This window comes from Halichoerus grypus, chromosome 14 (assembly GCF_964656455.1).
Source record: "Halichoerus grypus chromosome 14, mHalGry1.hap1.1, whole genome shotgun sequence".
NCBI lineage: Eukaryota > Metazoa > Chordata > Mammalia > Carnivora > Phocidae > Halichoerus > Halichoerus grypus.
Window position 1 is genome coordinate 88,591,122 of NC_135725.1, and position 26,481 is coordinate 88,617,602.

At 43.2% G+C, this 26,481-nt stretch overlaps 1 protein-coding gene and 1 long non-coding RNA gene across 3 annotated transcripts in view; both read left to right on the forward strand.

The window, feature by feature from the left end:
* The window catches only part of ABL1 (ABL proto-oncogene 1, non-receptor tyrosine kinase), a 134,615-nt gene that overhangs the window by 22,212 nt on the left and 85,922 nt on the right, over positions 1–26,481 (forward strand). The window lies entirely within an intron of this gene.
* Positions 23,219–24,192, forward strand: LOC144380086 (uncharacterized). Its single transcript, XR_013443869.1, has 2 exons — positions 23,219–23,427; positions 24,021–24,192. It is a non-coding gene; the product is annotated as an uncharacterized LOC144380086 (long non-coding RNA).

The window sequence follows — 26,481 nt, forward strand, 5'->3', positions numbered from 1 at the left end:
CCACAATGACAAACAGTGATGCAATGAACATCTCTCTGCACATCTGCTTATGCATGTGTGTGAAAGTTTCTCAGAATGGTGGATTAGGCTGGCAAGGCTAGGTTTTGCAATGGTAATAAACAATCATCAGATCCCAGTTGCTTAACCAGGTGGGTTATCTCTTGTGGATGTGGTTGAGTGCTTTGCCCCACATAGTTTCTGGGGGACCCAGACGATGGTGGCCCCAGCATCTTGTGCCTGCATAACTAGAAAGTGTGGCATCCTCGATATTGAGATAATGCGAGTGAGCAGCAAGAACTGTGAGTTCTCCAGCCAGGAAGGGATGCATGGTCACTTCCCATTACACCTCACATGCAGAACTAGGTACAAGATCTCACCTCACTGCCAGAGCCCTAGGAAATGTCGTCTTCTGTGTGTTCAGGAAAGGGAAGGGTTACCAGTTGTTCGTGAGCACTAGTAATGTCAACTAAAGATAGACACCTGGAAGAGCAGCTGTCTGCTGTTTAATACTGTCTCTAACACATTACATACAACTGCCCCTCGAGCCCCCAAAGGGGCAACCAGTTCTTCCCCAAATTAGATAATTTTGGAGTTTTGAGTTTGGGAGCCCTTTAGTCTTAAATTACAGCTTGATTATGGATCATGGGCTTTTTTTTTTTTTTTTTTTTTTAACATTTAATAAAGTTGAAGGTGGAGACCAGAACCTATGTCTTGGGATTTGTAATTCAGTACAACAGCTACTTCTTAAAAATCTAGAACAGGGATTTTCTGCTGGTCTGGGTTCAGTTACAGAGACAAGAACCCACAATAGCTCATTTTAATGGGGAGGACTTTATTACAGAGTATTTTATAACTAACAGAATTATTGGGAGAGCTGAAAATGCAGGTTGTAGGTTGAGCTTGGTGAATGATGCCCAAAGTCACTGACTGCACAGACCTGGGCCACCAAGGAAGCTGTAGCCTCTTTGGTCCTTGGAGAGCTACCAGCTCTAGAACCACCGCTATAATCAAGGACATTATGCTCTTGGCTCCAGCGCAAATCAGCTGTTTCCCATGCTGCTGCTCGACATCTGGACATGGGACCCCCAGTTCCACCCCAGAAAACCAAGTGCTTTTGCCCCAGCAACAGTGGAAGCAGCAGGAGTGTGCTTGGCCCTGCATCTGCTCTCCAGATCTCATGTGAGGGTTATCTGATTGGTAAAACCTAAATCATATTCCAACCCTGGCTGCAGGGAAGTGTCTCTTTTAGCTCTCCAGCCTCTGCAGTACTATGTGACAGAACGTTAGGGGGAGGAAGGAATGCGTACTGAGCATCAGTCCACTCTACTGGCCCCACGTTCTTACCCTGATTATTAAGATGTATACATAGAATTATAGAGTCTCTGACCCCTGGGATTTTATGCGTACTTTTGTGAATGTGCACAATAACATTTTTCTTTGTATGGAGCCTAGGCTTTCATGAGATTCTCAGAGGGGATGATGACCAAACAAACGGTAAGCACCTATTGAACAGATAGTGATTAAGCACCCAGATTCTGAAATCAGGCAACCTAAGTTTGAATCCTGTCTCTGCTACTTACTTGGTATGAGACCTTGGACATGTCATTTCTCTTCTCTAAGCCTTTATTTTCTCCTCCTTAAAATAGGGATATGAGGGAGCACCTGGGTGGAGCATTTGGTTAAGCATCCAACTCTTGGTTTTGGCTCAGGTCATGATCTCAGGGTAGTGAAATTGAGCCCCATGTCAGGTGCCACGCTCAGCGTGGAGTCTGCTTGAGATTCTCTCTCCCTCTGCCCCTCCTGCTCATGCTTTCTTTTTCTCTCTCTCTCAAATAAATGGAAAGAAATGGGGATATTAGGACTTATCTCCTAGGGTTGTTGTGAGGGTGTGGTGTAGAAGCATGTATCATAGTGCCCAGTGTATTGCCCAGCCCAGAGTAACAACCAGTAACTGGTAGTTGCATGCATTCATTCATTCACTTGTTCATTCCTCAGAAGGAGGTGGCCAACCCAAAAATTACAGTGTGTTGCTGCCTCTGTTAAGGGTCCCACCTGGTGACTCCTCTTTGTCGTGTCTCAGAATACTTAGGTATCGTGCCCTTTGTTCCCACTGCATCCTGTGTGTAGCACTGTGAGATTTATCACACTGTTTGATCATTGCTTCTCTGCCACTCCCTCTTACATATCTTCAGAGCAGAGATTATATTGTAGTGCCTATCCCATAGTCGGTGTTCACTAAATATTTATTTAATGAACGAGTGAAAACTGAATGGTTAAAGTAACTGGGCAGTTTTTTAGCTTGGAGGAGAGGAGACTCTGGGAAGACATGTTAGCTGCCTGAAAATATTTAAAGGACTATCACATAAGAGGAAGCGGGTTTCACCTTGCACTGCTTTGGAAGGCAGAGTTAGGAGTAGTGGATAGTAGTCACAAAATAAGGGGTGTTTGGGCTCGTTGTGGAAGGGGCTTTCAAACAGTGAGAGCAGTCAAGCATTAGGATGGGTGCCTTGGAAGGCAGTGATTAATCTATCCCTGGGGATATTCAAGAGGAGGCAGGATAAGGAGATCAAGACTGTATTTGAACACTGCAGGACTTTGGAACACTCTTGGGACACTTCTTTCTCTGAGTACCTTTATTGAACACACTTTGGTAATCCCAGAGAGACTTAACTAGTCAGGGAGGGAAGGTATCTTCAGGTGGGAAAGGGCAGAGTATATTAGGAATAGTTTGGCTGGAATATTCAGGGGAGTATGTGGATTAAGGCAGGCAAGGCATGTTTGGGCTACTTCAGAGATGACCTTGAGTGCTAAGCCAAAGATTTTGGAAATATTTGGTGGGCAGTGGGAATTGTAGATAGTTCCCAGTAGGATGTTAGCATCATGGAAGATCCCCAGTATTTAGAGTAATGCTTGGCACATAGTTAGTTGTTCAATAAATATTTGTTGAAGGAACTTGTTAAAAGATCATAGCTGTGATTTAGAAAATTAATCTGAAACCTGAGTTTAGGTTGGGTGTGAAAAGGAGGACACATAAATAGGAGGTAAGGAGAGCCTGAAGAGAGGGAGCTGACACCAAGAGCCATCTTGGTTGTGGCGCTGACTGGGCTGGCCAAGTGGGCAGAAAGGGGAAGAGACAAAGATGATCCCAAGAACTTCAGTCTGGTGGCCAGAAATGGGAGTGACATTCCCAGAAATGGGTGGTTCCTTGTAGTTCTTACTTAAGCATAAGAAGGTGAGGCTTTTGGTTCTGGACGTGCTTCAATAATGTGATGGGGTTAATGGTCTCCATCCACGCTTCCCCACAGTGGTTTGTCCGTGTGTGTCACTCACTTGTCACTTACTTATAGGTCATTTGTGGTTCTCACCATGACTCGGAAGTCTGGGTCTCTGGAGAGAATCAACTGTAATGATCAGAACAACTGCCTGGTAGGACTTAACTTCCTGTGGGTTCGGTATGACACATCCTTTCACATGGTCTCCCTGCTCACTCATCAGGTGTGTTTGGTGTGTTAGCTATAATAGTGTGTAAGTAAGGAGACCCTTTGGACCAGTCTTCCCTTTTTTTCCATCTTGGAAAAACCAGAGGTCTATTTTCTTGAGATGTTGCTTCTGGCCCTGCGGCTCCTTTTCCCAGGCTTGCAGGGGTTGTGGAATAATGGCGGTGTGCCGAAACACCAGCAGGAGGGGCCTGGCCTTGCCTGCGGCCGTCCCCGGCCTCCCGAGATCTGCTCTGTGACCTGTCATCTGTGCAGTCTGCTCCGGCTGCCAGGGTGGTGACCGAGGAGGACGAGGACACTCCCGGGGACCTGGGCCTTTCACGAGCTTCCTTGTACCGAAAGAACACTCTCTAGGATCAGGGTAAGTTCTTGTCAAAGCAGAAAAGAGTTAATGACACTTATCATTTATTAAAAAACAACTTGTGAGCATTGTCCTCTCCCCATTCTGTAAGCCGTGTGGTTTTTCAAAGGAATCACTTCTCTGTGAGAAAAGGGGCAATCAGTTTTCTGATAAAGAAGAGTGGGATTAGAAATGCAAAGATCAGCAAATATATGTTGGTTCCCTGCCGTAGCCTGCTTCAACTAATTTAGAAAAGCAGCTGAATGTAGGAGGTTTTGTGTTTGTTCATTTCCTTTTCTCCTTGACTTTTGACAAACCAACTTAGCACTGAAGCGTTCCCATTCATTTCTTCTGGAGAGAGCTGCTTCTTGGGCTTTCTGTGTGTGGGTGGATGTTTTAATTATTTGGTCAAAGGAAAGATAAAACTTCACCTCAGATTTCCCACACAGCAGTACAGCAGTCTTTAGATTTCAAATTGGCAAATCCAGTGGGTCACTTACTTCTTCACAACTTGAAACATTTTACATCTTGAAACAACAAAGTTTTGGTGCCTTTTTCAGCTATATTTCAGCATTGCTAGAAATGGAAGTTTTTCTCTTTCAAGCCATTGACATACATTTTACTCTCACATTTTCTCTTCACCTCTGGGATTATCTTGATAGTGTCTAAGGCAACCCCATAGCATTTTGCTTAGAGAAGAACTTAGGGCTGGTGGGAGCTGAGGGGAAGGGGCTGTGTCTGTTGTTGCTACTTGCCGAATTATCTTCCATTGTGTAAAAGAACCTTCTGTACATGCAGGGGCCTTTGCCGGGTCAGCTTTGGTTGTCTGCACTCTGATGTGCGATAGCTGATCTGTATCCACTCTGACTTCACCGTAAGGCGGTTTTGAGGTGTGTGCGTCTGGGGGTGTTTTAAAATGAAATGAAAACAAAACTCTTCCTTGCCTTGCGCTCATGGTTGTGGAATTTGGGCGTTTGGAATCACCCAGGCTCTGGGCCTGGGCAGAGCTGGGCTCCCCTCGGTGCTGTCTGCCACCCTCATGACAGTCGTATCCCAGGGGCTACCACTGAATGCTGGATGGAAAGGGGGCCTCAGTTTCTAAAAGGGCAGCTTGGGGCTCTTTTAGAAGCTTGCTTTATAAATGAAGAAACTCAGGCCAGCCAGAACACATTTTCAGAACTCAGCGAGAACAGGTTGTTCTAAGACAGGCTCTGAGATCAGCCCACTTGGGAGGGCTCATCAACTCCTGGAGGAGAAGGCCAGATGGTGAGAAGTGTGCAGGCCCCATTTTCCTGTTGAGAATCTAAATTTCGTATTAAAAAGCTAGAGGAGTTTGATGAAGATTCTAAGAGAGCTGAGAAGCTGTGGCCCCTCTGTGGCACGCCAAGCACTGTCTCTTCTCCCCTGGCAGTTTTACGTCAGGTCCCTTAGCTGTAAGATGGGCCCCTCATACCCTCCTTCAGGGATGTTGTTACTGTTAAACTCCGATGATTGGCTAACATGTTGAGTGCTTACCTTGAGCTGGGCGCTGTGCTGGCTGCTTGACACACGATGTCCATCTCGCTTGCAGAGTGGCTGAGAGTTTGGGCCCAGGAGTCAGACAGACCTGGGATGGAGCTCTGACTGTGTGTTCACTAGCTATCAGATCTAGCTCTATTTCGGCCTAGATCTTACCTATCTCATTGCGTTTCAGAGGCTGACTAAGGACACTATTTCATTTATCACAGTTGAAGGAGGCCTGATAATGCCTTCCAAAGGTTCTCCAGGGCTGTGGAGGCCTGGGGGCAACAGGTTGTAGGTTCATGTGGAGCCAGGACTGAGTGTTTCCCAGGATACCAGCCATTTGTTGGAATAAGTGTTGAGCATATACTATATGTCTGGAACTCTCCTCGGTTGAAGCCCCTTAAAGGGTTTGTCTCAGTGGTGGAGCCAGGGGGGCAGCCCCAGCTCCTGTCAGAGACTCAGAAGGCTCACCTCCAGGCCCCATTGCAGTTGCTTAATTTTATCAACATAACTGGGTTGAAATGCGGTCACCTTATGTTTGGATCCTGGACCAATTGGGGTTAACTGTGCCACTCTCCAGCCTGCAGATCCTGGTGTTGTTGGGAGGTCATTTTGCTGTACCAAGGATAAACAACAGTAGCTGTGTTTGGTCTCTTACCCCCTCCTTAAAGTCAGTCCTCAGTGTGGGGACTTACACTGTGAAGAGCTGGGACACTGTGATCAATTAGGATTCCTGTTCCTCTTGGGTTGGTAGTAGAAGCTACCGGCTGGTAACAAGAGATCTGTTGTTCCTGGATTTCTTTCTGTTCTCTTAGTGTAGACCCTTCCAAGTCTCCCAAATGTCAGGGGTTCTTGAAAGCAGGAAATATTCTGATCTTTTCCAAGTGGCTGCATAACTGATCCTGGTAAAAAGACCTGAAAATATTAGGGGATGGCTTTTCTGCTTAAACCTTAGGATGCTAAGTCCTTATACTGCTTCTCTATTTTTTAAGGAAGAAAATTGTACTTATAAATTTCTTGGTGGCTAAATTAATTTTTTCCTCTTTCTGGTGATTATTCCGTCTTTGACATATCATTCACATTTGATTCACGTTGACTTCTGGAGGGGAAAGTGGCATCTGCCTTTTCTCTGCCTGCCGCCCTTCCCTACCCTGAAGCCCCTCACAGCCTTCTCTCTTTCCCTCGGGAAGGAAAGGTCCTTGTTTTGACGCATTATTAGGACCAGGAGAACAAAAGCAAGACATGCTGGAATATTCTGTTTTAATCAACTCTCCCTTTTATTTTTTTAAAAGTCATTGTTGGACCTTAACAGCTAAGGAGCCATTCACCATTGCCAAGCATGGAGAGTAGCATCTCTTCACGCCCCCTCACCAGTGTTACCATTTTGCTGCTGCAGGGTCATCAGACTTCCTCTGAAATGGTTCAGATCTTCATTTAGTGGGCTGTCCAGCCAGTCCTTCAAATTTCTTTTCTTTTCCTTTCTTTCTTTTCTTCTTCTTCTTTTTTTTTTTTGTATATGGAAAAGTTAAGGTTTTTGTGTTTTTTGTGTTTGTTTTTGTTTTTTTCAAATGAAAACGATTTTGTTTATCTTTATAAAAGAAATGCTCATTATTTAAAAAATTCAGAAGTGTAGAAGGGGCTAACAAAGAAAGCAAAACCCACCCATAATCCCACCACTGGAGATAACCCACTGTTTATTTTGTGGAAACCTTTCAGATGTATTTCTGTGCCTGTAGCCACACCCCTCTGACACAGGAGGGCTCACAATATGTATGCGGTTTTTGTTCATTTGCTTTTAAAAAAACCTTGCCAGTATATTGTAAGCATTTTTTCATACCATTGAATATAGAACATGGCAATTTTAAATTGTGTTGTTGGCATGTGTATGCACTTCCTAGTTTATAATGATTGCATATGTGTAGAGTGATTTTCAAATTGAGCATTTACAAAGAAAAGAAATCCCAGTTATTGGATGCATACAGTGTGCCAGGCATTGTGATAAGCACTTTACAGGAATCAGCTCATCAAATCCATCCCTTCGTCTGGAGTTGTGCAATCGCCTTCTTACTGATGCTCTTGCTTTCAGTCTCTCTGTTTTACAACTTATTTTTCATGCATAAACCTGAATAATCTTTCAGGAATGCAAATGAGATCATATTGCTCCTCTGCTAAAACCCTCTAGTAGCTTCTCATTTCACTTCAACTAAAAGCCAAACTGAGATCTGGCCTGCGTCCCGGCATCCCCCTCACAGCCACGTAGGCCCATGTTCTGCTGAAACATGACAAATCTGTTTCAACCACAGGGCCTTTGCACGAGGTCCTAGTTTCCCTGCCCTGGGACATTTGGATGATTGGCTTTCTTTTCTTTCAGGTCACAGTTCAGATTGAATTCAGGTGAAGTGAACTGCATAATACATGTACATTGTATAAAATTTTTTAAATTTAGCAAGGTATAGAATAGAACATGTCACCTATAATCCCACCATTGCCCTTTACATTTTTGTGATTCTTTTCATTTCAGTCACTCCATTTATCCATTCTTTTAACAAAATATCTGTGATATGCCAGGTGTATTATACTGGTGTTTGGTAGGGTTACAGCATTAAAAAAGATAGTTCTAGCTCTCGCCTCTGTGAAGTCTGTTGAGGCATTCATCCCTTTGTGGAGGAGGATGCACAGTGTCACGGTTAAGAACTTGGGCTCTAGGGTCAGAGTAGTAAGATTCAAACATTTGGTGGGACTGCTTACAAATCGTCTAACTGTGAGCTGGTTACATTCTGAGCCTGTTTTCCCATTAGTATTGGTTATCTATTTCTGTACGACAAACCACCTCAAAATGGTGTGACTTAAAACAACAAATCTGTATTTCCCCACAGTGTCTCAGGGCCAGGAATTCAGAAGTGGGTTAGCTGGAAGATTCTGTCCTGTGGCCTCTGCTGAGACTACGCTCTAGAGGTCAGCTGGGGCTCTATCATCCGACAGCTTGACTGGGGCTGGGAGATCTGCTTCTCAGGTGGCCTGCTCACAGGGCTGGCAAGGCAGTGCTGACCGGCAGGAGGTCTCGGCTCCTCACCACACGGACCTCTCCACGGGCTGCTTGCGTGTCCACAGAGCAGGCGGTCCAAGACACCACAAGGCAGAGGCCACGATGTCTTTTTTTTTTTTTTAAGTTTATTTACTTACTTATTTTTAAGTAATCTCTACACCCAATGTGGGGCTTGAACTCAGGACCCCAAAATCAAAAGTTACATACTCCTCCGACTGAGCCAGCCAGGCGCCCCTGCCACAATGTCTTTTATGACCTAGTTGCAGAAGTCCCACTGTCATTTCTGCAGTATCCTATTGGTTACACAGGTCCACCCTATTCAGTGAGGGAGGGGACGAAGCACATGAGATGGGAGTCACTGGGAACCGTTTGGGAGGCTGGCTACTACACTGGCTGTAAAATGAGCATCATGGTGGCACCCACATCCTTGCTTTTAATAGTGAGGATTAAATGAAACAACACATTGAAAATGAATGAAGGAAAGTCCTGGTACTTAGTAAGCACTCAAAAAATCTGAGTTGTGATTACGTGCTGTCATTGCACCACAGCTCCCTCTTCTGCCAGCGCAAGGGGAAAATGAATCTAGCAAATGGGGGGGGGGGGGGCAGGGAAAGGCTTCCCTGAGAAGGAGACAGCTAAGCTGAGACTGGACTAAGGAGCAGGCTTTGGAGATGTAAGAACATTCCAGGCAAAGGGGCAGCATACGTGAAGGTGCTGAGTGGAGGTGGGAGAGTGGCTGCAAACGGGGCGGAGGCCAGGATGTGGCATCACTGTGCCTTTTACAGAGCTTGTCTTCTCTAGGAATGTAGATAGCTGAGCTTACCTAGAAACGGGCCGAGAAGATACGAGCCAAGCTTTCTGTAGTGCATCTATCCTGCGAAGTGAGGTTTTTGTGTACCGCACGTCTCCCCAGAGCTCTTCAAGTTGTTTTGTTTTATTACCTCTGGAGGGAAACATACATCTGGGTCTTCCAGGTCAGACCAAACTCTGTAACTGACCTTTTCACATGTTAAAGGTTCCCTCTTCCCTTGGGGGGACTGCGCTTTTCTTGTTTCAACGGTGTAAACTTAGCTTATTTAGCAGAATCAGATTCTTGTTCTGATGAGTGCATCCAGAAACCTTGTACAGATTTCCTGTGGCTTGTGGCACATTATTTCCTTGTGTTTGTTATATGTAAGGTCAAGGATGTTGTGTTTTGTGTTCTTGATACCTTGGGTTTGGATTGATTTGATTAGTTCAGAGGATACAAGTAGAGTTGGTGCTTTGCCTAGTGCCTGCCTCATTAACCAGCCATTCCAAAGACAAGTTCCCTCACCTCTTTTCTTTTAGGCTGGAGTTGCCCATATTCAGAATTTTTTGCCAAGATGATTTTTTACTCTTAAATATGAATGATATGCGTCTCTTTGCACTTTCTAGGCCTTCCTGAAATTATATGCAAACATTTATGCATTCACATGATTTTGTGTGTGTGTATGAGGAAAAGCCCTTATCAGCTTCTGGGGGGGGCGGCGGGGCGGGGGAAGGTTGTTGGAGGCATAGGGCCAGGCTTTAGTGTGGGTATGATGGTGCTATAGCAACCCGGGGATACCTGGGTGCTGCTCGCCTACTCTGCAGAGTTCTTGTGGGAGGAGGGAGCACTGTGCAAAAATACAGCAGAATGGAAAGCAGATATACATGATAGATGTGGGTATGCCATGATTTATTCTCCTAATCCTCTACTGTTGAGTACTTATGTTGTTGACAGTTTTTCACCCCAGAATTTTCATGATTCATTTTTGTGTGTTCTTGTTATTTCCTTAGGATAAATATCTGAAAGTGGGATTTCTGCTTCTAAAGAATAGATTCTTTTAAAAGCTTTGGCACATATTGCGAACTGTCCCTCTGGAAGGTGTATCTGGTAGGTCAGTTTACTTGTCTGCTGACAATAACAGATGAATATTTATTTCTTTTCTTATAAGGGAGGAATCCAAGCCACTGGGTGGGACAGAGCCATAATTTGACCCAGTAGCCCCTATGCTTCTAATCTCTCCTAAGCACCCCAGGAGCCCTTTGCTTTCTTCTTTATGCCACAGTTTTAATGCTTTAGCAAATGCAGAAAGTTTGGAAAGTTACGTAAATCTAATGGGCATAATAGTCTGGTGGGTTTTCCCAATCCTGGCACTGACCAAATGAATCAGTCGTACATATTGGCTTGGTGGTTTGCCAGCAGAATTAGGTAAGGAAACTGTCACAAGGACTGGATTTGGGCTCCTTTTGAGTGCTTCCCTGAGGAGACAGAAGATAAAGCAAAGAATTGGGTGAATTCATTGGATTGTATTTGGCAGAATGGAAGTCAAGTGGGTGCAGGTCATCGCCCACAAGTTTCCCAGGGGCCTGGAGAGACTGCTGCCCAGGAGCTTCCGATTGTGAGGGCCCCTGGGGCCATGGCGTGCATTGGTGCACTCAGAAGAATGTGGCCTGGGGCATTCCACAGACATTTACCAAGCACAGTTGCCCCCCCCCCCACTCCCCATAAACTAGTTCATGGTCATGCTGAATAACCAGAACAACTTACATGACCATTGCATGGAAAGTGGGTCTGGTTGGGCAGGACAGACGCCTAACTGTTGGCTCAGGGGGAGGAACGACGGTCACAGACAAACTTCTGAGTAGGACCCTGAGCAAAGAATGGAAAACCTGCAGTGAGTGGAGGCCCCTTCCAAAGCTGGCTCTGACGGGAAATTGGAGAGCCCGGGTGGCGGTGCTGGGTGTGGCTCGTCAGGATGCAGACCAGAGGTGCCCTGTGATTATGAAAATGACCGTGAAGAAGCCCAGGTGCTTTCAGGGACCTGTTTCAAGTTAATGGGTTCTCACCAAACCTGGTCTTCAAATTCCAGTCCTTTTTAAAAAATTTTATTTGAAGTGTGGTTGACATACAGCATTAGTTTCTGGTGGACAGCGTAGTGATTCAGCATTTATATACATTACGAAGTGATCGCTGTCATCAGTCTAGCTGCCGTCTGTCACCATACAAAGTTGTTATAGTATCATTACAATATTATTGTCATATTAATATTGTAATGTTACAATATTATGGTATTATTGCCTAGGCTATATATTGCAAACCCGAATCTTCCTTATTTTATAGCTGGAAGTTTGTACCTTTTTATCACCTCCTTTTTTTTTTTTTTTTTGGTGGCTTAGGATGTGAGGAAAGGGTGATCGCATGTGGCCATGGCATCATCTCCCCAGGTGCCTTGGGCCACCACCCCCACATGTCATCCTTGACTCCTCCCTTATCCCTACTGCCCATATCCAGTGCGGCAGCAAATGCTCCAGAATAAATCCCAAAGTAAATCACACCACCCTGGCCCTGCATCACTGCTGGCTCTGTCCTGAGAGATTTCCCAGTCTCCTAACCTGGTCTTATTCCCCATCTGTGTCTGTTCAACTCCTTCTACCATCAGAGACCTCTCCTCAGACATTTACATCCCATCTTTCCAGTGCCCAGTTTTCTGTCCCCTGCTGGGTATGTGTCTCCACAGCCTGTGGGCCTGTATGGTCTGGGCCTGGTGTCCCTCTTGGATTTCCCTGCCTTTCACCCCCTTTGTTTACTAGGGTACTTTTCCCTGTGTCTGCCCCAGGCTCTGTCCTTCCCTCTGCTGGGGTACTCTTACACCAGATCTGCTGGTGCCTGACTCTTTGAGATCCTGTGAGTCCCAGCTCATGCGGCACCTGCTGGGAAAGACTTCCCTGCCAACCCAGTCCAGGGTACCTGTGCCAGCACCAGCTATCCTTCCTCTCTCAATTTCTCGAAGCACACACCATTTGAAATCCCCTCGTTTATTTATTGGTATAGTTGTTTGCTCTCCTACTAGAAGGCCAAGCGTCCCTTAGCGATCTCATTCTTCTAAAGTCTCACCTGGCCTCAGAATGCCCTGGAGAGTCTGGCCTCCTATGAGAATACCAAGTTTTAGTTCTGGAAGAGCTGCAGGTTATATGAGAAAGAAACACATTTGATTTCTCAAACCAGCCATAGCATAGCCCTTCAAAAGAAAGTGCATGCATGTGGCACCTGGGTGGCTCAGTCAGTTAAGCGTCTGCCTTCAGCTCCAATCATGATCCCAGGTTCCTGCAATTGAGCCCTGCATCGGGCTCCCTGCTTGGCGGAAAGCCTGCTTCTCCCTCTGCCTCTGCCTGTCACTCCCCCTGCTTGTGCTCTCTCTCTCTCTGTCAAATAAATAAATAAAAATCTTAAAAAAAAAAAAAAGAAAGCACATGCACCCACAGAAATAGGGCATATCCTTTAGACGGAAGTAGGCACTTGCTTTTGAGTAAAGAAAGTTTTCACACAGAAAGACACGTTAAAATACACCTCCTAACATGTTAAACTCAGTCTAAGAAGAACTCCATAGAACAAATGACCCATTTTAATTAGTGGGTAAATTGGAAGAAAATTAAGTGGAATCTGTAAAGGAGATATAACTGCAACACATGGAGCTTGTTAAGAACTGAAGTCAAGCACACTGTAAAACTGGAGGGGACTCTGGGGCACCCGGCTGGCTCAGTCAGCGAAGCATGCAATGCTTGACCTTGGGATCGCGAGTTCAAGCCCCATGTTGGGCATAGAGCGTACTTAAGAAATAATAATAAATAAACAAATAAATTGGGGGGAATCCATTTGTGAGCTGATTGGGGAAATTTGAACTCTGGTGGAAGATATTAAAGATTTATTGTTAATTTTTAGGCATGATAAGCAAAAGAACCATTATGTTTAAAAATCAGTCTTTGGGGCACCTGGGTGACTCAGTCGGTTAAGCGTTGGATTCTTGATTTCTGTTCAGGTCGTGGTCTCCAGGTCATGGTCTCCGGGTCATGGGATTGAGCCCCTGCCTTGAGCCCTGCATCAGGCTCTGCTCTCAAAACAGAGTCTGCTTGGGAATTTTTTTTTTTTTTAGATTTTATTTATTTATTTGAGAGAGAGCGAGCACAAGAAGGGGGAGCAGCAGGCAGAGGGAGAGGGAGAAGCAGGCTCCCCGCTGAGCAGGGAGCCCGATGTGGGGCTCGAGCCCAGGATCCTGAGATCATGACCTGAGCCGAAGGCAGACGCTTCACCGACTGAGCCACCCAGGCACCCCTGCTTGGGATTCTTTCTCTCCCTCTCCCTCTGCCCCTTCCCTCGCTCATGCACGTGATCTCTCTCTCTTGCTCAAATAAGTAAATTAATGAAACAAAAAAAAATCAGTCTTTGCCTTTTAGAGACCTATGAAAATATTTATGAATGAAATCATGAAATATCAGATATTTGCTTTAAAACAACCTGAGCAGGAGGAGTGGGTGGTGTCAGTGAAAGCCAGTCATCTGTGAGTCGGGACTTGTTGTGGCCAGGTGCGGTGACATGGGTAGATGGGGGTGCATGGGGGTCTTAGACCATTCTCTCTACTTTGAGATATAGTTTTAAATTTCCATAATAATTTTTTTAATGAGATTTTACTTCCCCAAACCCTGCATTTTCCTATGGCACCTCTGGTAGAGCTTACAGTCTGCTGCTCTTTTAAAGTTGCATCTCTTAAAATGGGAGAGCCTTCCTATGCACTTCGTTCCTGGGTACAGCTGCTGGCCCCTGTAAGCATTAGAGCTTGCAGCCTCTTCTTTTTCTTTGTCCTCCTTGATAGAAAGATTGGTTGGTGGCAGGATTTACATTTGTGAGCATGTAAAATAATTGGCACTGTGCAAAGTAGGTACACAACTTCATGGGAAGCTTGGTGTGAATGGGCATTTAGCAGCAGTGTGGAGTTAGAGAGGACTTTTCTTGGCGAGAAAGGATACAGACCAGAGTGTGCCCTGTGATTATGAAAATGAAGGAGCCAGTGATGACTTGCTGTATGTCCTCAATCTGATGGGGATGGAGGAGAGGCAGCACCAAGTAGCAGAAGCCGGAAGCTTTGACCCTGTGACCAGCCTGCCCCTCCTGGGCTGAGAGCCTGTCTGCAGTCCCCAGAGCCCTCCTTATGTTAACCCTGACTTGCACTGGTCAGGGGATTGTTGCTTGTTACAGGGAGCAAAGAAGAAATATAGTGAGTTATAGGATGGCCGAGACTATCTGACCATGTGTATTGTGTTCCTGGCACAGAGTAGTGTTTGTTGAAGGAAGGAATGAGGGCATCTTTTTAAAGCTTGGGGGACTTAATCTATAATAGGCCCACTCTATAGGGTCATCAGGAGAATTAAATTAGAACTTCTGTGAGGAACCTAACTTAGAACAATTGGAAATAGCTTAAATATTCATTAACAGGGAATGGCAAAATATATTGTGGCCATGGTTCTGTGTAGCACTGTGGAGCTGTTGAGATTGAGGTAGCTTTATGTGGATTGATATGGAACCTGTTCAGAATGTTCAAGAGAAGAGCAAGTGTAGTAAATCTCTTTCATGCAGAGAAAATTGTGGGTCTGTAGGCGTGGAGAAAAAGGTTTGTTGATAGCGGTTATCTCTCGATTGGGAATGGATGGGGGAGTATGGTGTGGAGAGGGGCCATTCTCCACTCTTTATTTTACATATACCTACAATCGAGATAGAAAATTAAATACTAACCTTAAAGTAACAGAATAATGCTTGTTACACAGTCAGCACTCAGTGAATTGTAAATATTATAAAGGGCAGTTATAATAAAGGCCAGACATCTAAGTCAAGTAGGTTGGTTGTAGAGAAAAAGGAGAATCAGTTTTTAGCTTTTATAGAATGCGACTTCTTTAGCTTCTGAAAACATAACTAATCTTTAATGTGGAAGGCCAAACAATGGCCCTGGACTTTTATTGTATTTTATATTATGTATTTTTGTCAAGTTTATTGAGGTATAATTTCTATAGAGTATAAAAAACTCTCTTTTGCATACAGTTCTGTGAATTTTGACAAATACACCCAGTTGTGAAATTACCATCACATTTAAGATCGAGAACAGTGTCATCACCTCCAGAATTCCCCTGTGCTGCCCCTTTGCCATCATCCCTTCCCCCAGCCCAGCTCCTGGCAACCACTGAGCTGTTTTCGGTCCTTACAGTTTTGCTTTTTCCAGAATGTCGTATAAATGGAATCGCACAGTATATGGTCTTTTGAGTCTGGCTTCTTTCACTTAGCATAACACATTGAGAGTCATCCCCGTTGTTGCTCATTATCAGTGGTTCCTCCCTTTCTATCTCTGAGCAGTATCCCCTTGTATGGATATACCACAGTTTGTTTATCTAGTCACCCCCCGAAGGGTAGTGCTCCAGGCTTTTAGAGCACAAACAGACCTCTGGCTTTGCTGTTGTCTTTATTTCTACCAATTTTGCCTCTTTTTTTTTTTTTAACCCTAGAAGATTATTGAGATTTATAATATAGGCTGTTTTTTTCAAAATCCTCATATGAGAAGAGCTGTATTAAATATAAATTATTTAGTGATTTTAAATTTTATTGGACACAGAGTGTTTACTGTGTGTCTGCCACTGTTCTACATACTGCTTTACAGATATTTATGAAGTGCTTGGAACAGCTGCAGGCACGTAGTAAGTGCTATATACGTGTTTGTTAAATAAATAACACATTTAAAGTTGGCAAATCATTTTCATTTCTTGTAGAAGAGAGGTGCTGTGGGATAGTACAGAGAGGTGGGAGAGCAGGGTTGTAGACCCTAGCAGTGTCACTTCTCCACCTCACCCCTGCCCCTGATTACAGGCTTTGGGACCTTGGTTGATTAATTGACTCTTTCTGAGTCTCACTAATGTGAAATGAGGATGGATTGTAATCTGAATCCTCCTGAAGAGAATAGATGATATCTGAACTCTAATATTTTAACTCTAAAGTTTGCTCATTGCAAAAGTAATCTGTTATAAAAATCTCCTATAAAATGTGGCTCTATCTGTTTTGTATTGGGCCTGGATAATTTGTTCCTTTCCCTTGTTTTCAAGTATAACGCAGTCCTATTGGTAGCTGTGTTAAAAGTGTACTAAAACCATTCACCACATGGTGGCGCTCCCTTAAAAAACCGAAACAAAACAAAATGAAACGAAAAGTTATGGGTCAACATTGAGTTTTAGGCATGGATTTGAGTAGAGGCAGCTGGAGTGCCAATTTTTGTTCTGTACATTTGTGCTTTGAGTTTTGGGGGACAAATAGGGAAATAGAGTCTTGACATTTTATTGGCTCAATAAGTTATAAAGATGAGAGAATATGGGAACATTTGTTCTTTCTTAAACACCATGACATTTATTGTACATTAATTGATGCTATACTTTAAAATTTTTCCAGATATCTTCACTCAGAAGCTTGTGTGCTTAACAGGAAAAAACAAATACATCTGTAAATAAAACATCATAAGTATTTCTCCTTCAAAGATTGGCATTTAAAAAATGTTTACCTGGTCATTACTTCAGGGAGTACAGTTTTAACATTTTAGTTGTGATTCTCTTGAAGTAGAGTGTATCTACCTTACAGATTGAAATGGATACTTCTAAGCAGTCATTGCTGTCACTGGCTAGATTTAGGTTATTTACACCAGAATCAGGCTGGTTGGCCCTCGTGCGTCTTTGGGAGGGAGAGGAGATCGCCCCCATCACACTAATTTCCCTAAAGAATTTTCCTTCCTGCATATGTTCATTGATTCATTTACCAGATATTTATTGTTGTCCACACAGGCACAAGGCATTGTGTTAGTACCGTGGGAGATTCAGATGGTCCTGATTTTCAGGAATCAAATAGACAAGATGAAACTCTCAAACATTTAATTCAAATGCTAGGCATTATTTTGTTCACATTTAATAATATAGGTAAGAAGAATTACAGTGGCTAAGAAGAGAGACTGCTCCTCACTAGGGTAACTGGTCAGGGAGAAATAGGAGAGCAGTATTTAGTGGAGGAAGATGAGAAGAGAGGGTATTCGGGTGTATGAAGAGGCCTGCAGTAATGAGGTAGAATTTCACCCCTGCCCAACTATAACTCCACCCCAAGTATATACCCCACAAGGGCACAGGAAGGACACACAGATTGTGGGCTGAGGGAGTGTTCTGAGAAAGAGCCTGGGGAAAGGAAAATACAAAGTCCAGAGGGATTAGATTGTGATCCAACTCTATGCTTGCCTGAGGGGTTTCTCTGTTGAAGGGTTTGGGGGAGGAAGACAGCTCGATAGAACTTTAGGGACACTTAGTAACACCCTCAAACACAGATATGGGGGAGACTTCTGCAAGTGAAATGATAGATGAGCTATCCTGAAAATCCACCTAGACACAATGCCTAAAATGGAACAAACATCTTATTAACAAATAGCTGAACTTGAAAGAAGGGAGGGACGGCCTGAACAGTAAAGGACGAACTGAAGGTAAGATGGGCAGCCTTAAACTACAGCTGTCTTCCATTCTGCTGATTTTAGGAACCAAGAGGCTTTCTTCCCCCCAGGTTGTTTTATCAATATAATTGACAGACAATAAACTGCACATAGTTAAAGTACATAATTTGATAAATTGAAATCATCACGACAATTTAGTCTAATGAAAATATCAGTCAACCTCAAAAGTGCCTGTGTGACCCTCTAAAATCCTTTCCTGGTCCACCCCCCTCAATTCCCAGTCAACCGTTTGCCTGCTTTTTGTCAGCATGAGTTAATTTTTATTTATTTAAAATTCTAGAAAATATAGTCATATGCTGTATACTTTTTTGTCTGACTTAATTATTTTGAGAGTCCTCCATGTTGTGTATATCAATGTTTTATTCTTTTTTGTTACTAAGTACTATTCCATTGTCTGGATATACCATAATTTATTATATATTCACCTATTGATGGGCATTTGGATTGTTTCCATTTTGGGGCTATTACAGATAAAGCCTCTGAACATTTGTGAACAAGTCTTTGTGTGAACATATATTTTCAGTTCTTTTGGATAACTAGCCAGGAATGGAATGGCTGGGTCATATGGTGGGTATCTGTGAGACTTGGACAAACAACCATGAATAAGAAGAGAGCAGAAGAAAAGAACAGTGGAGCTCGAGTTTTAGATTTTAAAATGATCAGTTTTGGAATATAAAGTAATGGTTTAAAATATTTAAGGAAATAAAATGTGAAATAGAAAACAAAGACTAAAATCTTATGAAGAAAGAATCAGGAAGAGTTGAAAAAGAACTGAAATATATCATCAGTGAAATTCAAACCTGAATGGATGGGGTAAACAGGTTAGACACAGATGAAGAGAGATTTAGTAAATTGGAGGATAAAGCTGAAGAAATTACATAGATTGCAGCACAAAAAGAGATGAAAAATATGAAAATCAAATATAAAGAAGTAGAGAACAGAATGAGAGGATATAACATATTGGCTTATGTGGAGAGGCAGAAGAAGATAATAGAGACAACCAGGGAGAGGCAGTATTTGAGGAAATAATGCCAAAAATTTCCAAAAATATTGAAAATATGAATCTTTAGACTTAGGAATCAGAGCAAATCCCAAGTAGAATTAAAAAAGAAAAAGCCAAAACACCTTATCCAGACAAATTGGAGTTTAATAGACACCAAAGACAAAAAGAGAGCCTTAAAAGCAAACAGAGAGAAACACATCATCTTCAGAGGAGCACTGTTGGACTGAAGGAGACTTCTCTCCAGCAGTCGGGAACCAGAAGGCAGCGGAACAGTGTCTTAAAAGTGCTGAGAGAAAGCTGTTGCCGGCCAGAACATTAAGCTCTCCCAAAGTGTACCTTAGTAATGAGGGAGCAATAGTGACATTTTCAGATAAACAAAAACTGAGTTTTAGCTCCAACAGACTCTCACAAAGGAAGCTTTTATACTTAAAAACAAACAAACGGGGGCACCTGGGTGGCTCAGTTGGTGAAGCGTCTGCCTTTGGCTCAGGTCATGATTTGGGGGTCCTGGGATCGAGCCCCGCATTCGGGCTCCCTGCTCAGTGGAGAGTCTGCTTCTCCCTCCCCCTGCTCTGGTGCTCGCTCTCTCTCTCTCTCTCTCTCTCCTTCTCAAATAAATAAGATCTTTAAAAAACAAAACAAACAGAAAAGGACTCGAAAAGGAAGGCTGGCTGCAGTGCAAGAGAGGCTCTCTGGGTGATGCACAGAAGGCGAGCTCAGGAAGATGAAGCCACTCTGAGATAAAGGGGTTCCAACTTGGGAGTCCTGTTTATCGCTGTCAGGCTGGTCTAGGTGTCCTCCGTGAAACTGAATTAATAAGTAAGCTTTAAGTTAACCTAAGTTAAGAAGTTGTGGCAACTGATTTCTTAAAGTTTTTGGAGGCAGCGCATTGGTGGCCAGGCAGGTAAGAAGGAGAAAGTCCTAGAGGGTTGGGCAGAGTTTGCACGGATAGTGCCAACTGCTCAAGAAGCAATGAAACAGGGTCATGTTGCTAGAAGGGGCTCTGTGTTCATATTAATTTAATATGTGCACTCCTGGATCTTTTATCTTTTTCCTAGGTTTTGGGAGATTTCCTGGACGATTTTTCATTCATTTTAAAATTTCTTTATTTTGGTAGCCCTATGTTTAACTACCAGAGCTCTCTCTTATTTAAAACATCTTTTTCATAGCATCACATTCTTCATTTCTGAGCATGTAATTTTTATGAGTCTCTCTGAGGGTATGAATTAGAGAAGAGTAGTTGCGGGGGGGAGGGTGTTGGTGTTTTTAAAATATTTCTCCAGTTTCCTGAATTATCTGTTTCCTTCAGGGTTCATCTGTTTTCTTGGTCTTTTTCTGTGATGCTCTAGGGCTTCCCTCAAAGTCTGGTGATCCTAGTTGTCCATTTGTATTTAAAGTGGGACTAGGAATTGTACAACTAGGATTGTGGTACAACTAGTGACTGTAGATTGGCTAATTACATTTCTGGATTAATGAGGAGAATCAAGAAACTCTTGGAGGGCTTACATTACATTGGGGCATGAACACTGCATTTGTGCTTTCGAGACTTTAATTTCTTAAGAGAGGATCCATCCTTATGGGAAGGTAGCTGTCTGGGTGTGGAGAGGTGGGTCAGGTGTGTGTTTTGGCTATCTGCCATTTCACAGACTTAGAAACCTCAGTTTGTACTCTCTGCCTCACTCCGCATTCCATTCTCCTTGCCATCTTCATGTTTGGGGTTCTTCCTGGTCGGTGGGCTCCCTCTATCCTCTACCCCTTCAAAACTCTCCTCGGCTGTGATTTCTTCTCCTCTGCTTTGCCAGGCAATGAGCACCTATCCACTTTCAGATTTCCCCAATTCATTGAAATTTCTTGTATGATGAAAACCCCCTTTCTGTTCTTTTCATTGTTGTGGGATTAGACTTTTTTTTTATTCCTTTATTGTAATTTCAAGGGGTGGCAGGCAGGAGAAGAGGGTAAGCACATGTGCTCAGTCCTCCAGTTTACCCCAGAAACCCAGAGTCATTATTTTAATACTTTTGATGATTATGGATTAATGCAGATAAGGAAAACATAGGTCATTAAGCCAAATATATATTAACTTTTAGGGTATTATCAAGAGCTTATTTAGAATTTTTTAAAAGTTTCCTGTATTTTGAAAACTTGTCATTTTATCCTTGAAAAACAATTGTGGTAAATAGGGAAGAAAGAATTAACTCTCTAGTTAATTAAGAATTATGCGTGAGATTTAAATATTATCACATATTGATGGCAACTGTGACTTTTTTAGAAATCTAAGGACTGATTTTTAATTAATTGTTCACAAATCAGCCCCCCGTGTGACATGCTAATGGCCTGAGCAGCTGCCAGGTGAGTGAAAGCCACTAGAGTGGCAGAGTGGCAGTAACAGCGCTAGAAATGTGTGTGCACTTTGTTAAGATGATTCAAATGGTAGTTATGGCAACAAAGATCAACAGAGGGAGAAAGAGAGAGATACTGGAAAAGCAGCAGGACATTTTAGTAGGTCATTATTCACGATGGCAAAGTCGTTCACTATAAAAATTCTACCCTTCTTGGCCTCTTTGCTGTCCTCTGCCTTTTTTTTTTTTTTTTTACTTTGTTAGTACTTGCTGATTTATGGCATAATGCAGTTCAAATTCACCTCTGAAATGAAGTCTGTAAAGTCTCAAGGTACATCAAAGACCTTAGTGCCCAAGAGTAAATCACGAAAGGATCTTAATCAGTTTAGTCCTTTATGCTTGAGGATGGGGGAGGGGAGCTTATAAATGTATAGAGAGAAATGGGCTGAGGTGGTGCATGAGTTAGTGGAATGCCTTTAGCAAACATAGCCACTACAAGAAAAACAATATATTCACCATATGAGTAATCTGCTACATGGGGAGTTACTTTGGGTTTAAAACAGTGTCATAGTCTTGCTGCTCTTAGGTGGCTAATATCTTGGTAATAATGAAATAGAAATATGGTGAAGTTGTATTTGATCTTGAGAGATACTAGTGGCAAAGCCTGACATTTAGTTTGATTACTAGAGGTTTTATTATTATTATTTTTTATTTTTTTAAAAGATTTTATTTATCTGACAGAGGGAGACAGCGAGAGAGGGAACACAAGCAGGGGGAGTGGGAGAGGGAGAAGCAGGCTTCCCGCGGAGCAGGGAGCCCGATGCGGGGCTCGATCCCAGGACCCTGGGATCATGACCTGAGCCCGAAGGCAGACGCTTAACAACTGAGCCACCCAGGCGCCCCTAGAGGTTTTATTATTTACAGCTGCTCAGCTATTGTATTGATTGAGCCCTCTCTGCTTTCTGGCACCATGGAGGCCTTTTATAATTTGAGTGTTCTCAAAAAGAACATTGTGTGAAAACGATCAGCCCCAAATGTAAACTACTTTTAATAAAAGCAAACACATTTTACCTTGGCTCATCTTCTGGTTTTTGGTTGTCTGTTTTAGGAAGGAAGCTGTAGGGCCTTTTAGAAACGTGGTGAACCAGGTAATAGTGAGGTTCTCTGCTTATTGGCCGTGTGGATATAGTCTTGTTTGCCTTTGTCATATTGGTGGTAATCTTGGGACTGTTGGTATCTGACCAGTCCCCAGATGAAACCTCTTGCAGCTTCAGTTTTGGATTCTGCTCACCTCCTAACAGTACTTGTATCAGCTCTTTCCTTGCCTCAGGTTTTTCTTCCGTATCTCACACACCCCTCAGCCTCCAGTCCCATGTCACATGTCATTTTCAGAGAGCCTTCCGGTCTCAGTCAGATTCTCTAGAACCTGTATGAGTCCTTGTTGGCACTTGCCATACTTATAGTGAATCCCATTAGCGTGGCAATTATTTAAAGCCTTCCTCCTTCACTGGACTGTAAGCTCCATGCAGGGAAGGGCTGTGACTGTCTTGGTCAGTCTGTTCTGCGTCCATGGCCCGCGTCAAGCCTGGTGCATGCCGTGGGCTGATGCTGTTCAACCTGAATGTTCTGCCTTTGCCACTCCTGTCAGGTACCCACTTACGCTCACCATCTTTGGTGGGTACACATGGGGACTGATTTAGGAGCCCAGGTGAGCCGTTCAGTGTCGTCTCTTTTAGGACTGGAAGAAATACTGAGTTATGGTCAGCTCTCACTATTTCTAAAAATGGGTAGGAGAGTGGGGATAATTGAAGTTGTTTCCCTCTCCCCATGAGGCAACTCCAGATGTGTGCAGTACCAGCACTGGAGAAAGCTGGGCTAGACTTCTTCTTTCCATTCTTTTCTTAGCACATGACCAAGTAAGTCCAAGAAAGTAGACTGGACACGGCATGGGCAGGGAAGGTAGAGATGAGGTCCCAAATTGGATGGACAGGTTAAGAAAAGATTTGGAAATAAATGGTCAAGCTGTTTTGCTAGTTGAAAAAAGTGATCAGACCATGATGAAATTGAAGATGAGGAGAAGAACACGCCCATCACCTGCCTGGTCCTGGCAGTTCTGTGAATAAGCGCCTGATCCATCTGATGGCTCCAAAGGCAGCCTTTGCCTGGGTATAGTCACAGTCTGTTTTGAAGTTGTGCAGAGAAGCTCGCTTGCGTCATCCTGAGATGCAGTGAGTCAACGCAGTCCCAAGGGAGCAGTAATGGCCTCAAACAGAAACTTGGAATGAAAAATAGCTCTGGATTTAAAGACAGAGTACTTTCTTCCTATGACTTCATTTGGTAATGGTAAGATTAATTCACAGAAAACCCTCCTTTAATGGTGGACCTTAAACACATGTAGAATGATTGTTTTCCTTTACTTTTCCCATCTGACCTTTAAAAGTAGGACCGTGCAGTTAGGTGCTCAGTTTGGGGGGACTGTGTTGCAATAATTCTGCACCATTCACTTGCCATCCACACACCCCATCCTCTCCCAGCTGCTTTTGGATTTCTTGGGGAATGTCAGTGGAGTTTTCCTGGTCATTCTTGACCTTCAGTCATGTTGACATGCATTGGGATTTTTAGTGGAGAAGAATCACCAGAGAAGAATCTTTTCATTTAATTTTAACCATTGACCATATTTACATATACTATTTCAGCCTGAATTTTAAATTGATATATTTTAATAGAATTGCAGATAACATCTTACTATAACAAACATCAAGAAGATTATCCAGATTCCTACTTGAAAATGTCTTTTATATTAGCAGAGTTGCCAGTTGCACTATTATCTGTTAGTGTGTACTAAAAGTAGATTATTTTGGCTTATTTTGAGATTAGAGAATTCCCAATGGAATGTTTCCTTAACCATCTAAATCTGTATTGCTTTTTCTCTCTAGTCTCCTGAACAGCGAGGCTTCTGGGCAGGAAATGAAAGAGGAGGAGGAAGCAATATAGAATAACGCAGTGGCTTCCAAACGTGACCTGCGTGAGGAATACGTACTCTGCTATGACTATGTGTGTGTGTGAAGAAAGTCTGTGAATTAATAAATATCCTTATTATGGATCATAGTGATATTTTCTGTTCTATTTGTTAAAAAAAGGCAGGCTGTGACATACTAATAGTTTTTATGACCAGGAGTGAGTCCTGACCCAAGTTTGGAGAGATTGGTAGTTTATAACGAATGTGGGCTCCAGAGTTTGTCTACCCAGGTTTAAATTCTGGATCTCCCCTAACTCGACTGGGTTACCCTCTAAAGCTTTGGCTCTGACTCCTGTGAAATACGAGTGGTGGTAACACACCCCCATCTCCCAGGGTCGCTGAGAGGATGAGAAGAAATGCATGGCGGCCTCCGTGCAGGGCCTGCACGCAGCCCTCGGGGGTACTGCGAGTGGTAGTGAGCGTCCTTGCTAAGAAGCTACAGCTGCACTGGCTGCATGGGAGGCTGTGGAATTTCCTTCCCTGAGGACGTGGAGAAGGAGAGATTGTACTTGTCAAGAGCATTTGTTATGATTTTATTTTCTTATTTTTTTATTATGGGAATTTTCAAACCTATACAAAGTTGAAAGAACAGTGCAGAGAACCAGCAGTAATTTCCTCATATAGGTTCATCAACTCTTAACACTTGCTGCACCCTCTCCACATTTCTCTTTACATACGAACACTTCTTTTTTTGTTGTTTTTTTTAAACCAAACCACCTAGAAATTGGCTGTAGTCTTATGATAGCTACAAATAACGACATTCTCTTACAACACCACAGCACCATTACCACACAAAGAAAATCAGCATCAATCCAAAAACATTATTCAATCATGCACTCTATATTCAAAATTCCCTACATCTTGAGTGCCAGGGTGACTCAGTTGGTTGAACCTCTGACTCTTGATTTCAGCTCAGGTCATGATCTCGGGGTCATGAGATGGAGCCCCGCATGGCGCTCTTTGCTGGGCAGGGAGTCTGCTTGAGATTCTCTCTCTCTCTCTCCCTCCCTCTGCTCCTCCCCCGACTCATGCCCACTCTCTCTCTCTCTCCAAAAAATAAAAAATAAATAAAAAATTCCCCACATCTCTGTAACATTTTTTAAATGTTTTTTAAAGATTTATTTATTTATTTGAGAGAGAGGGAGAGAGCAAGCGCATGCAAGCATGAGCGGGGGTTGGGGGGAGGGAGAGAGAGAATCTTAAGCAGGCTCCATGCCCAGTGTAGAGCTGATGCGGGGCTTGATCTCAAGATCCTGAGATCATGACCTGAGCTGAAACCAAGAGTCGCACGCCTAACTGACTCGGGCACCCCCTCAATAACATTTTAAATGTGAACCACTCAAAGAATTTCGGATGAACCAGGTAGCCTAAAGAATGCCTGATGGAGGGGCACCTGGTTAAGTGTCTGCCTTCAGCTCAGATTGTGATCCTGGGGTCCTGGGGTCGAGCCCCACATCGGGCTCCCTGCTCAGTGTGGAGCCTGCTTCTCCCTCTCCCTCTGCCCTCCCCTTCCCCCGGCTTGTGCTAGCTTGCACCTTTTCTCTCTCTCTCTCAAATAAATAAATTTAATAAAAAAAAAGAAAGGAATGCCTGATGGAGGTGAAGACTCCTGTGAAGTTGAAAATTGCCACCCATGAGGCACTCTCATGTGGAATATGAAATCGACTGGGCCTCTTTCTAGCCTCCGCTGTGTGAACTCCCAAGAGCTGATGTAGGTGGCGGTTATCGCACCCTGTGTGGAGCAGTGAGCCTGGCAGTCATCACACCTGCTTTAGAGATTGCGTCCCTTCCTTTACCAGTTCACACAGTGTGCTCTGGTAAGAAAATGGGGAAGGAGGACCAAAAATATACACCCTGAAAGGCAAAGGGGTAGAGTAGTAGGTTACATCTGAATTTCAGTGGCTGTGAATTGGAAATATTTGTTGGAATTAGAATGTGTCTAGGTAGAAATTTAAGTTCTTCCCTAAAATTGAGAATGACAAGGTTGTTTTGTAAGGAGAGAATTTAAGATGAACGGTATGGATGTTTGAACATGTATGTTTTTAAGTTCACATACAAACAGTAGAAAATTAAAGCAACAAAAGAAGGCATTCAGTTAAAGGTCTTACATTGCCAATTTCTTTCTGTATTTTTTCAGAGCTGCTTTAATTCTAAAATTTACATTATTTCACATTTTTAAAAACATCTCTAAAATCAGGATGGATCTTATAATCAATAGAATGCCATGGTTTAATGGTTAGATTTGAAGAAGTATAATATTCTATGCATATACAAGTTTGTTCTTTTTGTTATTTTCTATTTTTGAAGACATGTGGTAGCATAGCAGGTTCGTAGATTTATATACTACTACCCAGCTATGCAGAGATATTACAGCCTTT